General features: G+C 43.8%; 2 long non-coding RNA genes across 2 annotated transcripts in view; both read right to left on the bottom strand.

The window, feature by feature from the left end:
* Positions 1–1,560: 1,560 nt before the first annotated feature.
* The window catches only part of LOC135576377 (uncharacterized), a 20,649-nt gene continuing 9,983 nt past the window's right edge, over positions 1,561–12,226 (bottom strand). The window contains exon 2 of the long non-coding RNA XR_010468078.1: positions 1,561–7,907. This is a non-coding gene — a long non-coding RNA (uncharacterized LOC135576377). The remainder of the gene's footprint in view (positions 7,908–12,226) is intronic.
* Positions 1,561–12,226, bottom strand: part of LOC135576376 (uncharacterized) — a 20,511-nt gene continuing 9,845 nt past the window's right edge. Inside the window, exon 2 of the long non-coding RNA XR_010468076.1 lies at positions 1,561–7,910. This is a non-coding gene — a long non-coding RNA (uncharacterized LOC135576376). The remainder of the gene's footprint in view (positions 7,911–12,226) is intronic.

Genomic DNA, 12,226 nt, shown 5'->3' with positions numbered 1-12,226 from the left:
GAGAATCTCCAGGCAGAAGGGACAGAATCAATGAATGCCAGAAAACTCAAACCAGAAATGCTGTTGGAGGGAGAATTCAAAAATCTCCGTATGATCCCCTGCAGTGCAGATCCCTCCTCTGAGCAGCCCCCTGGCCTCCTGTCCCACCCAGCAAAGCCTCTGCCCTCAGGGCCGGGGGCTCCAAGGCATGAAGCAGCTCCTGTGCAGCCAGAGCTCCAGTTCCTCTGCAGAGCACAGGGGCTGAGAGCAGCTGCCCGGCAGTGTTGGTGTCTGGGAGGTGGCTGCACAGCTGGGGAAGGGTGACGCTGTCTGCGTGCCCGGCTGCCTCTGCCCTGGCCTCTCTCACACCCACCCTCACCGCATTTTCCTTCTTGCTCCACTGCTCTGGGTGACTCCCGTTGTGAGCAGAGTGGTGCAGCAGAAGCGTGCTGGGCCCATAACCCAGAGGTCGATGGATCGAAACCATCTTCTGCTAACAATTTATTTATCTAGTGGAGTGCCTCAGGGGTCAGTACTGGGGCCAATATTATTCAATATATTCATTATTGAGTGTACTATCAGCAAGTTTGCTGATGACACTAAGCTGGGAGGAGTGGCTGACGTGCCAGAGGCTGTGCTGCCCTCCAGAGACCTGGAGAGTTGGGCAGGGAATAACCTGATGAAATTTAACAAGAACAAGTGTAGGGTCCTGCACCTGGGCAGGAACAACCCCAGGTTCCAGTATAGGTTGGGAAATTACATATTAGAGAGCAGTGTAGGGGAAAGGGACCTGAGGGTCCTGGTGGACAACAGGATGACCATGAGCCAGCACTGTGCCCTTGTGGCCAGGAAGGCCAATGGCATCTTGGGGTGTATTAGAAGGGGGGTGGTCAGTAGATCGAGGGAGGTCCTCCTTCCCCTCTACTTCACCCTGGTCAGACCTCATCTAGAATATTGTGTCCAGTTGTGGCCCCCCAGTTCAAGAAGGACAGGGAACTGCTGGAGAGGGTCCAGCGTAGGGCAACGAAGATGATTAAGGGAGTGGAGCATCTCCCTTATGAAGAAAGGCTGAGGGAGCTGGGTCTTTTTAGTTTGGAGAAGAGGAGACTAAGAAGGGACCTGATTAATGTTTATAAATATATAAAGGGTGAGTGCCACGAGGATGGAGCCAGGCTCTTCTCGGTGGCAAACAATGATAGGACAAGGGGTAATGGGATCAAGCTGGAACACAAGAGTTTCCACTTAAATTTGAGAAAAAACTTCTTTTCAATGAGGGTGACAGAGCACTGGAACAGGCTGCCCAGGGGGGTCGTGGAGTCTCCTTCTCTGGAGACATTCAAAACCCGCCTGGACATGTTCCTGTGCGACCTCACCTGGGCGTTCCTGCTCCAGCAGGGGGATTGGACTGGATGATCTTTTGAGGTCCCTTCCAATCCCAAACATACTGTGATACTGTGTGATACTGTGATCTTTTTCTTGCTGTCAGGCTCTCTGGGGATGGGAGTTTCAGCTGCAGAGTCACACCCTGATCTTGTGGGTCCTTTCCTGTTGAAGCGATAAAGGACTCAGCAAACAATTCGATTCAATGTGAATCACGCTAAAGCCATTTATTACAGAAACAAGTCTCCTTATATACGCAACTATATTCTAATCACGCGTCCACGCTCCAAGCATGGATTTGCTAAATGAGTATCATGGGCTGTCCATGCACTGGAGTCTCACTGATGATACGTCCGATGAGTCACGCCACGCCAGGACCCCGGTGATTGTGGAACGCCCCTCTTTCTCACAGCAGATTCTGATCTCAGCTTCTCGAAGCGGCCTGTAGGTTCCTTTGAGCCTGCCTAATTCAGCAACAAATCTTTATCTATCAAAACCCCTGCACACTTCCCCCTTTCTGTTCTTGAATTAGTCAGGCCCCTTTAACCACACAGTGCATCATTTTTGAAATATACTGCAACACAGAACACGTGATTAACAACATAATTACAATTACATATAATACAGTTAAACCTTACTTAGTAAGATCAAACAAATACCTGCCTATTCTTAAAACCTTAATTCTATTATGACAACCTTATTAACGCACTATTTTAATAGATTCAAAATAACCAGACAAGTTAATACAATATTTTCTCTTAAATTCCTAAAAGATTTATAACTGCGCAGTTTATAGAGTAACGTACTTAATACCATCAGCATATACTAATAATTGAATTAATATCTTAAAAGTTATCTTAACCTATTTAAAAGATCAATAGCTTAACCTTAATATCCCTTCTAAAACTTCATCAGTTGCTAAACTTAGATTACTATGGTAGGGATATCTCATAATTTTACCTTATCTATGCATTGACTATCTGATCATAATATCACCCTTTTGGATCTCCTGCTGATTGTTCAAATTGCCATTCTCCACAGAAGGTACACCACCTGCTTGCTAATAGGCTTCTAGACCACCAGATCTGTGAGCATCTATAACACTGAATTAGGATTCATGGTTTACATCTGAAACAGTCGCCACAACTATCTCCCTCCTGTCCTTCTGCATCCATTGAATCTTTGTTGAAGCCACTTCAATCCTCAGCCTGTAATGACACAAACATAACCTTTTCCCCAGGTTATCAATTGATGTGGCCTTTCTCATTGACTAGTAATTTGACCATAACTAATGTAGGTTATTTCTGATTTAGCATGGTTTTGGGTCATACTTGCAAAGTATTTCACCACATACAATGCTTTTGACAACCGGTTTTGTGGTGTTTCCCCTACTTCCCCCCTTTTTTTTTATAAAAACAAAAAACAAAAAAAGTTCAGAACCAGATACATACGTTGGATCTTGACTACGTACTCAAAATCACAAATCAAATTTAGAGGTTCCTCCTTAAAAAGCTCTAAGTAATGTAAAGCTGTGCCAAGTTCTGCTAATTGGGTTGAACCTTCAATAATTTTTACAGAATGATGCCAATTGTTATCTTCACACCAAACCACTACAGCTTTATGAGACTTCCCAGAACCAGCAATAAAAACTTTGCAAGTATGTAGGATCAGATCAAATACAAGTATGGCCTATGACCTGATGTTAAAGACTTGCAGGTTCTGCATCAATTTACATTTATGCATGCCAAAAGCTGTGCTGTTAAGAAAACCAGCTAGTGCAATTTACAAAGACATGGATTACAAATAAAAAAAAATCAGAATTCAGTTTCACAAATGGTACATATATGACAAAAGGATCATGGCCTATTATGACTTAAATTCATTCCCTGCATTTTCTTGATTAGAGTGACAATAGGTATATCAGTCTGTTAGCATTCTCATCATACCGTCCCACAATAGCCACAGGTTGTTTCTGTGTTGTAGATATAAATAGACAAACCTGCAAGTCCAATTGAATGCAGTCAGCCTGTAAGGTTGTCATAAATTCATTGCTCAAAGTTTCTAACTCCATTTTGGCTGTCATATTTATTGGATATTGTTTTCCCTTACCGGATCGAAGTCCTGTTTCAGATTTCTCAGTGTAGTATTTGCTTTATCGAAACATTGGCTGTTAATACTAGTGGAAATACTGCATTTGAAATTTCCTTGGAGATTTCTCCCTTGCAGCAAGCAGATCTGCGCCATCCAAGCAGCTTCTTGTAGGACATGCAACTAAACAGGATTCTCAGAAAACGTTATTTGAGCTTACAATTTACTTAACAAATCCTGACCCAAGAGAGGTATAGGACTTTCTGGCAACTATAAGAATTCATGTGTTAAAACTTTGTTCCAAATTTGGCATTCTATTGGTCTCCAAAAATGGCCTTTCTTTCATTCTCTCACATGACCTCAAAAACTAGCATGGTGAATTTACTAAGAAGTCTCTTACAACTAATTACCTCAGAATAAGTCTATCAACAAATTTTTGGTTTAATTGTCCAGTTTCATTAGAACTATGGGTCTGCTAAGGATGCCTTTAAACTTCACCCTCAGACTGCTCCATTCAGTATTACACCGCTGCAGTGGGGGGAGAGAGAACCCCCCTTTCACTGCTTTAAAAGCGGGCAGCCAGGTTTTTCCAGTTGTTTTTTCTTTCTGTGCAGTGTAGATATAACCAAGGTCATGCAGCTGGCATAATGGCTGGTACGAAGTAGGAGGCTCTGGGAAACTTCTCAGTTACAATGACCTGCACACAGGCCTGGGATATTTTGCTCTTTTGTTTTCCCATTTCATTCCAGCCATAATACACTTTATATGCAATTTCAAGTAGCTCAGCAATAGTTACATTCCTTAGCTCCATTTACCTTTTACAATTTAGAGATGTCAAAAAACAGTATAAACCAGTATAACAAACATAAATCCATTATTCTATTTTCCTAGATCCAAATCAGTTAATATTCTAGCAACTTTTAAATACCTCTTCCAAATTCACATCTATCATAGCATTTTAACAATTTAAATGCTTTTCTAACAATATAAGCAATTACTCTAATATGTAAGGATGCATCCTAAGGGGGGGGGCAAGGTGGAATTTTAGCAGCGGAACCGGTTCCCATTTTGTAATTATCTCCCCAAACAAGATTCTTTTGGTACCAAATATAAATATGCAAACTAAAATACTGAGCTCAGATGTGAAAACCAAATACCCAGTTCAAATATGCAGATGGATCACAGTCACACTAATTTAAGACAATATCTCAATTTTTGCATTGCACCTCTGGGCCGCTTACTGCTCAGCCAGGTGGAGGTACCTCTGGGTCTCCCCGACAAAATAGGTCAGTGCGCGCTGGAGCCCCATCAGCACCCACCCCCCCAGCCACTGCAGCGAGCTGGACTGGGCAAGGCCTTTTTTTGTTTTGTTTTGTTTTCTTGTGGTTTGTTTTGGTTTTTTAGTGTCTCATCTGGTGCGCTACAGCTGTTGTTCCAAAACCAGGATTCTTTCCATGGTGTACACATGGAAAAGCCAAATCCACCACACCGAGATGAGACACAGCCTGTCACAGAGTTGCGCAAGTCTGAATGCTGGATTAAAGGTAGCATGCTGGAGAGAAAAATAACAGCTACTACACGCAAAATTTTACCATCACATTCACGCAGTAAAGAACTAAATTACTCATGATCTTCTGTATTATCACAAAATGCACATTTTGAGTCAACGGATTCTCATGATTTAACAGACTGCGAACTTATCGTACCATGTAGCAAAGGCCTACCAAAATTGCAACATGCTTAAACAGATACCCACAAAGAAAACAGGTTAATAAGGAAAGCATCTTGCAGACTTTAACAAGTTTTCTGACCTGTGTGTTATCAGTTAACTCTCTCAGCTTGTTGAAGTTCAAATCGCCCCACCTGTGAAACTGTCTGAAATGATTTAATGATTTCTTGTAGAGATTTATTTCGTCCTGCTCTTCTGGCCTCAAAAACAACATTAATCGCAACAAGATTCTATTCTCCGGACACTTTTCCCAATCATTTAACTTATACAGCAGCCAACACTGATTTCAATATTTAACAAGATCTTCCTTCCTTATAATTCTGAGTGCTTTCCTAAGTTTTAAAACACCTCCCAATACTGATTTTTTAGGAACACAACTGGAAACAATAATTCTTGACCCTATCTTGCAAGTAAAAACCTTGAGAAGAGGGAGGGAGGGGGAGGAGGGGAGGAAGGCACAGGGCTGCTTGCAGTGTGAGTGGGAAAAGTGGGCAGAAGGTTTTACAGAGCACTTAAAAACAACTAGCAAAACAATTAACTCACATTGCGGACAAGCTGCTTGATTTTTAGAGAGGCAATACACAGGAGCACATAATATGTACTGTAAAACTTGCAAATAACATGTTGATAGCAAACATTAGCATTCTCTACTGCTAATCTCAACACTAGTGCTTCCTTAGCTTCTAAGTTTTCGACCTGCTTACTGATGGGCTCTTGAAGGTGGTCAATAAATTGCATGTGGTTCTCATTGGGACCCTGATTAATAGTTGTAAATGATTTGGCTGCTTTGTTGGTTTCAGGCACCTTTCTCATAGCTTGATATGCAAGGTCTGTTGACTGCCTCAGGATTTCAGAAACTTATCGTGTCTGTAGTTGTGGTGTGTCAATTAGTGTCTCTTCCAGGAGTTGTGGGATACTTGCTCCTTCCAACGAATCCCCATTGTTCTGTCCTAAATGGTCTATAGCTGTTACATTGGATACGTCTAATTTTGCTTGAGTTTTTCATAGTTCTTATCTGATCTCGGGGCAACTCGTACACATACTTAACTTTTCAAGAAAAATGCTTCAAACCCTCATCCTCTTCCGCGTCATCAGATAACATGGACTTGAACGGTGCTGGAGAATCACTAGTAACCGGGGGGTTTGGAACACTGCACATTCTCGGCAATACTTTCTAGCATCATAATTATTCATATGACCTGAGTCCCGTCACGATCAGCATGACCGCGTTGCTGACTGTTGGATTCACTCGCTAATAGCTGATCTGATCTTTCACACAGTTCTTTTGCCCAGTTCTTATCCAGCAACTCCTTCTGATCTTTTGTAGGAGTTAGAAGGGTAGAAGGTGGTAAGGGTGGACACGAATCAGTAAAAGAACTGATATTACACTTATTTATGACTTTAGCATTCTCAGCTTTCACCAGTACTTTTGACAAATTGTCTGACTCCAGTCCTTTGGACTTCTTGATCTCTCTAGAGTCGGGTAATGGTATAGGAGTCCATCCACTCGGTAATTTTCCTCCCTCCGCCCCAGACTGCTGTATCATTGGGGGTGTCGATGGCACAACAGGGGATGGAGTAGGGAAAGGGTCGAAAGACACAATCCGGGTAAACTTCACAGTCATTTTTAGGTTTGTTATCAGACTGCAACGCCAGAAAAATTCCGGCAACGGCAGCCCACTCAGCCTTAAAGTCTTTTAAGGTGGAAATTATAAGCTTCCATGTAGTCGCTAACGATTTAGTTTCTTTATCATCTCCATTGCTGACCTTATTCCATAATTTCTGCCCTTTATCATCCCAAAGTTAATGTTTAAAAGCCTTCTCGTTTTCTCTCGGGTAGCCATTAATTCTACACCAAATTAATAGTCTACATATGTTACTTTCTTCCTATTTAAATCCTCTCATAGAGAGAATATGCAGGAGGAGTTTAACTATAGCTTCTTCCTTGAGGAAATGTTTTGCTCCATAACTTCCCTCCTCCTGCTCCCAGCCACTCACCTTTTCCGGGGCCTTCTTCAATAAAATTAATGCGAAACGTCCGTACGCCTCCGCCTGGTTCTCAGTCCAGCTGATCCGCCTGCGGCTGGGCCGCTCCAGGCTTTTCCCCAACGTCAGTGGTACGCCGTTCAGAGTATCACGTCGGAGTCACCATTTGTTGGAGCGATAAAGGACTCAGCAAACAATTTGATTCAATGTGAATCACGCTAAAGCCATTTATTACAGAAACAAGTCTCCTTATATACGCAACTATATTCTAACCATGCGTCCACGCTCCAAGCATGGATTTGCTAAATGAGTATCATGGGCTGTCCATGCACTGGAGTCTCACTGATGATACGTCCGATGATTCACGCCACGCCAGGACCCCGGTGATTGTGGAACGCCCCTCTTTCTCACAGCAGATTCTGATCTCAGCTTCTCGAAGCGGCCTGTAGGTTCCTTTGAGCCTGCCTAATTCAGCAACAAATCTTTATCTATCAAAACCCCTCCACACTTTCCTGCAGGTGTGTCCATGGGAACATGTGTCCCAGCTTTGCTGTGACCTGTGGGACTGTGGGCAATGCAGTCTGTGGGGCTGGGGAATGAGCTGAGTCTCCCTGAATCAAATGCCATCATTAGGACTCTTGGCTGTCTTGTTGAGGTTTCCTTCCAAGGTGTGAGCTTCCCTCCAGGATGCAAGCCTGTCCTACAGCATCTGTATTTTCTGAAAGCCCCATGGAGAAGCACAGAGCTGCTGCAACAGAGAAAATGCTGTTGGGTTTGTGTCCTGGTTTTGTTAAACACAAGTTTCTCTTTCCGTGAATTTTGATTGTCAGCTAAAGCCTTCATTAACTGCATTTTCCTGGAGAACCAGACACATGTTTTGGCAAACCTAGCAATGGAATGCAAACTTATTGATAAGCATGGATGGACATCTCGCGAGAGGGGCGACAAGAAACTGGTGACCAAGAAACTGACCAACTGTGTATAACATTCCATTCACGTGAATACTTCATATAAAAGCGGGAGATCACAAGGATCTCGGCCCTTTGCCTTTTTGCCTTTGCTTTTTCCCTTCTTCTTATGGCAGACATTAGGAGAGGACCTTGCTAGTTGTCCCTGCGAACTGAGGCCTAGTGACAGACTGAATCCAGCTCCGGTTGGCTGCAGAGTCCAGTCCAGAACTTTGGGTGCCGGCTCTGCAGTTGCTGAGACTTTCAAGATTGGTTTTGTATATTTTGTATTATTTTCTCTATTCTTATTAGTAGCATTAGTAAAACATTGTTAATTTTTCCAACTCTCTTCTCTCTGTCCTTCTTTCCCTCCCAATCACCTGTCCTGAGTGGGAAGGGGGGAGAGGGAGGGGCAAAAAGGGGGAAGTGGGGGATGGAGAGGGGGTTAAGAATACATCTGCCAGGGTTTTATTGTCACCCTGCAATCTTAACCCTCGACAGATAATTGGCGCCCAATGTGGGGCCCAAGACAGGGGTAAAGTTGAAGATTTTTGGCTTTTCTACTGCTCTGACATACCTCTCAATTTTCTGGGCACGGTGTCAACTCATAGAGTTGTGATACTCGCACGTCTGTTTGCTTTGGATATTATTTAGTTGTATTAAGGCAAAGTGAATTACACTGATTTAAAGATGTTATGGCATAAGTTGTATCAGTTATTTTCTACATTGTGCTCACTGATTCCATATCTGTGTTGGGCCTTCTTTTTAAATCGAAGTATTCATTATATAACAACAAGGAACTGGACAATGATGATGATGATATTTTGTGGTTTGTCACTGGTTTATTTCATTATATTGCAGCCACTAATTAATTTCTACTTTCTTCTGCTTTACCTTGAAAAGCCTCCAGGAGAGATTAAAGAGCAGTACGGCTCTGTGTTTGCTAATTGGTCAAGCAAATCTTTAGAAAGGCTGACTAACAATACTTTCGTTTTTTTCGCTAGGACAGTTCACAAATGTTTTAGAGAATTTTTAATATCCTTGGAGTTTTGATAGAACTGTGATGGTGTTATCTGGTTTGCTGAATGTGCATCAGTTTCTGTTAAGAGAAATGGGGTTCAACAGGAGGTTTGTGGCTCTTTTTAGTCCTGAGATTTGTGGTGCGTCTTCAGAAGCTTTAGCAAAAAGCACTCCGAGCCGCTCGAGAAAGAGCAAAACAGCGAAAGCTGCCGCTGCAGCCACTGCCCCCCCAACGGCGGCTTCACAGGCTGAAGCTACAGCTCCTCCGCAGAGTTCCTCTGCCAAGGTCGCTGCAGATAACATTACTTCTCCAGCCTCAAAGGCTAACAAGGCAGCCCCCCCCTCTTCACACACTGGGCACTGTTGCTGCTGTAACCACTGTGACAGTCATTCAGACTCTGGAAATAAATCAAATGATGGTGAACCCATATCAGCATCAGTTGCTGGTTGTAAGAAAGTCACTAGAAAGACTACCCATGCAGCAGATGATGGCACAGGGCCAACATCAACCCAAGGTGCATCATCAGGACAGGGAGGAGATGAAGTGACCACCACTCGGTCCTTTTCTCCAGGTGAGCTGAGAGATCTGCAAAAAGACTTTAGTCGTCGTGAAGGCGAGAATATGGTAACCTGGCTGCTCCGATGCTGGGACAATGGGGCAGAAACAATTGAATTGGAAGGTGGTGAAGCCAGGCAGCTAGGATCTCTGTCAAAAGATTCCACCATTGATAGGGCAATTTCAAGAGAGTCTAATGCCACTACCCTCGGGACCCAACTCCTGGCAGCTATGAAAGTAAGATTTCCCTACAAGGAAGATTGTACATCCAAGTTAGGGAAATGGAATACTATGGAGAGAGGTATTCAGTTCCTGAGAGAATTAGCTGTGCAAGAGATCATCTATTTTGGACCAAACAGCCAAGAGGGGACAGACCCAGATAGAATCAATTGTACACGACCTCTGTGGCGTAGATTTGTACAAAGTGCACCCCCTGCATATGCTAAGTCATTGGCAGGAATGGTCTGGTCAGCTGGAGGTGTACAAGATATTACTGAAGTGACTGAGCAGCTCCGGAACTTTGAGGACAGCCTTGCTGGTTCTCTACGGGCTTGAGTCTCTGCTGTAGAGAAACTGTGTGAAAAATCTGATGACCGGTTTGAAAAGCTGTTGCAAGAAGTCAGAGAACTCAGAGAAGACATACCATTCACGACCTGCACAAACCTATGTATCAGCTATTAGGAAAAGGCATTTCCAATCTCGAGAGAGAGGACAGAGGCAGCCCACAAAAAGAGGTTCACTGTGGTTCTTCCTACATGAGCAGGGAGAAAACATGAATAAGTGGCATGGAAGACCTACCTCGGAATGTCAAGAACGAGTACGTGAGATAAAATGAAAAACTAGGAAGGTGGCTGCTCCAGTTTACAAAAGGAGCAGAAGAGATTCTGATGCTCTTGAAGGAACCTCTAATTCACACCCAGAGACTGTGCAAAACAGAAATTAGAGGTGCCCTGCCTCCAACCAGGTGGAGGAAAGGGATAACAGAGTTTATTGGACTGTACAAATATGATGGCCTGGTACAACACACCCCCAGGAGTACAAAGCTTTAGTGGACACTGGTGCTCAGTGCACGATAATTCCTTCTAATTATAAAGGAACGCAATCCATCAATATTGTTGGAGTGACTGGGGGATCCCAGGAACTGACTGTTGTAGAGGCTGAAATGAGCCTAACTGGAAAAAACTGGCAAAAGCATCCCATTGTGACTGGTCCAGATGCTCCGTGCATCCTTGGCATAGACTACCTCAAGAGAGGGTATTTTAAGGACCCAAAAGGGTATAGGTGGGCATTTGGTATAGCAGCTGTGGACACTGAGAAAATTGAACAGCTGTCTGATTTGCCTGGTCTTTCAGATGACCCTTCTGTTGTGGGACTGCTGATGGTTGACGATCAGCAGGTGCCAATTGCTACCACAACAGTGCATCACCGGCAATATCGCACCAACCGAGACTCTTTGATTCCTATCCAGAAGTTGATCCGTCAATTGGAAAGCCAGGGTGTGATCAGTAAGACTCGCTCACCTTTTAACAGCCCAATCTGGCCAGTGCGTAAGTCTAGTGACGAGTGGAGACTAACTGTAGACTATCGTGGCCTGAATGAAGTTACACCACCACTGAGTGCTGCTGTGCCTGACATGCTAGAACTGCGATTTGAACTGGAGTCAAAGGCAGCTCAGTGGGATGCTACAATTGACATTGCTAATGCATTTTTCTCTATTCCTGTAGCAGCAGAGTGCAGGCCGCAGTTCGCTTTCACCTGGAGGGGCATCCAATACACATGGAATCGCTTGACCCAGGGGTGGAAACACAGTCCTACCATCTGCCATGGCTGATCCAGACCACGCTGGAGCAAGGTAAAGCTCCAGAACACTTGCAATATATTGATGACATGATCATATGGGGCGACACAGCGAAAGAAGTCTTCGAGAAAGGTGAGAGAATAATTCAGATTCTTTTGGATGCTGGTTTTGCCATAAAACGAAGCAAGGTCAAGGGACCTACACGAGAGATACAGTTTTTAGGAATAAAATGGCAAGATGGCCGTCGTCAGATCCCAATGGATGTGATCAACAAAATTGCAGCAATGTCTCCACCTACTAATAAAAAGGAGACACAGACTTTCTTGGGCGTTGTAGGTTTTTGGAGAATGCATATTCCTGACTACAGCCAGATTGTGACCCCTCTCTATCGAGTGACTCGTAAAAAGAACAAATTTGAGTGGGGCCTGAACAACGACAAGCCTTTGAACAAATTAAGCGTGAGATAACTCATGCGATGGCCCTTGGACCAGTTCGGACTGGACTAGATGTTAAAAATGTGCTCTACACCACAGCCGGAGATAATGGACTTACCTGGAGCCTCTGGCAGAAAGCACCAGGAGAAACCCAAGGTCGATCCTTAGGTTTTTGGAGTCGAGGATACAAATGATCTGAGGCCAACTATACTCCAACTGAAAAAGAGATACTAGCAGCATACAAAGGAGTTTGAGCTGCTTCAGAAGTGATCGGTACTGAAGCACAGCTCCTCCTGGCACCTCGACTGC

This window comes from Columba livia, chromosome 25, assembly GCF_036013475.1.
Source record: "Columba livia isolate bColLiv1 breed racing homer chromosome 25, bColLiv1.pat.W.v2, whole genome shotgun sequence".
In the NCBI taxonomy this organism is placed as follows: domain Eukaryota; kingdom Metazoa; phylum Chordata; class Aves; order Columbiformes; family Columbidae; genus Columba; species Columba livia.
This window is presented reverse-complemented; position numbering and strand designations above follow the sequence as displayed.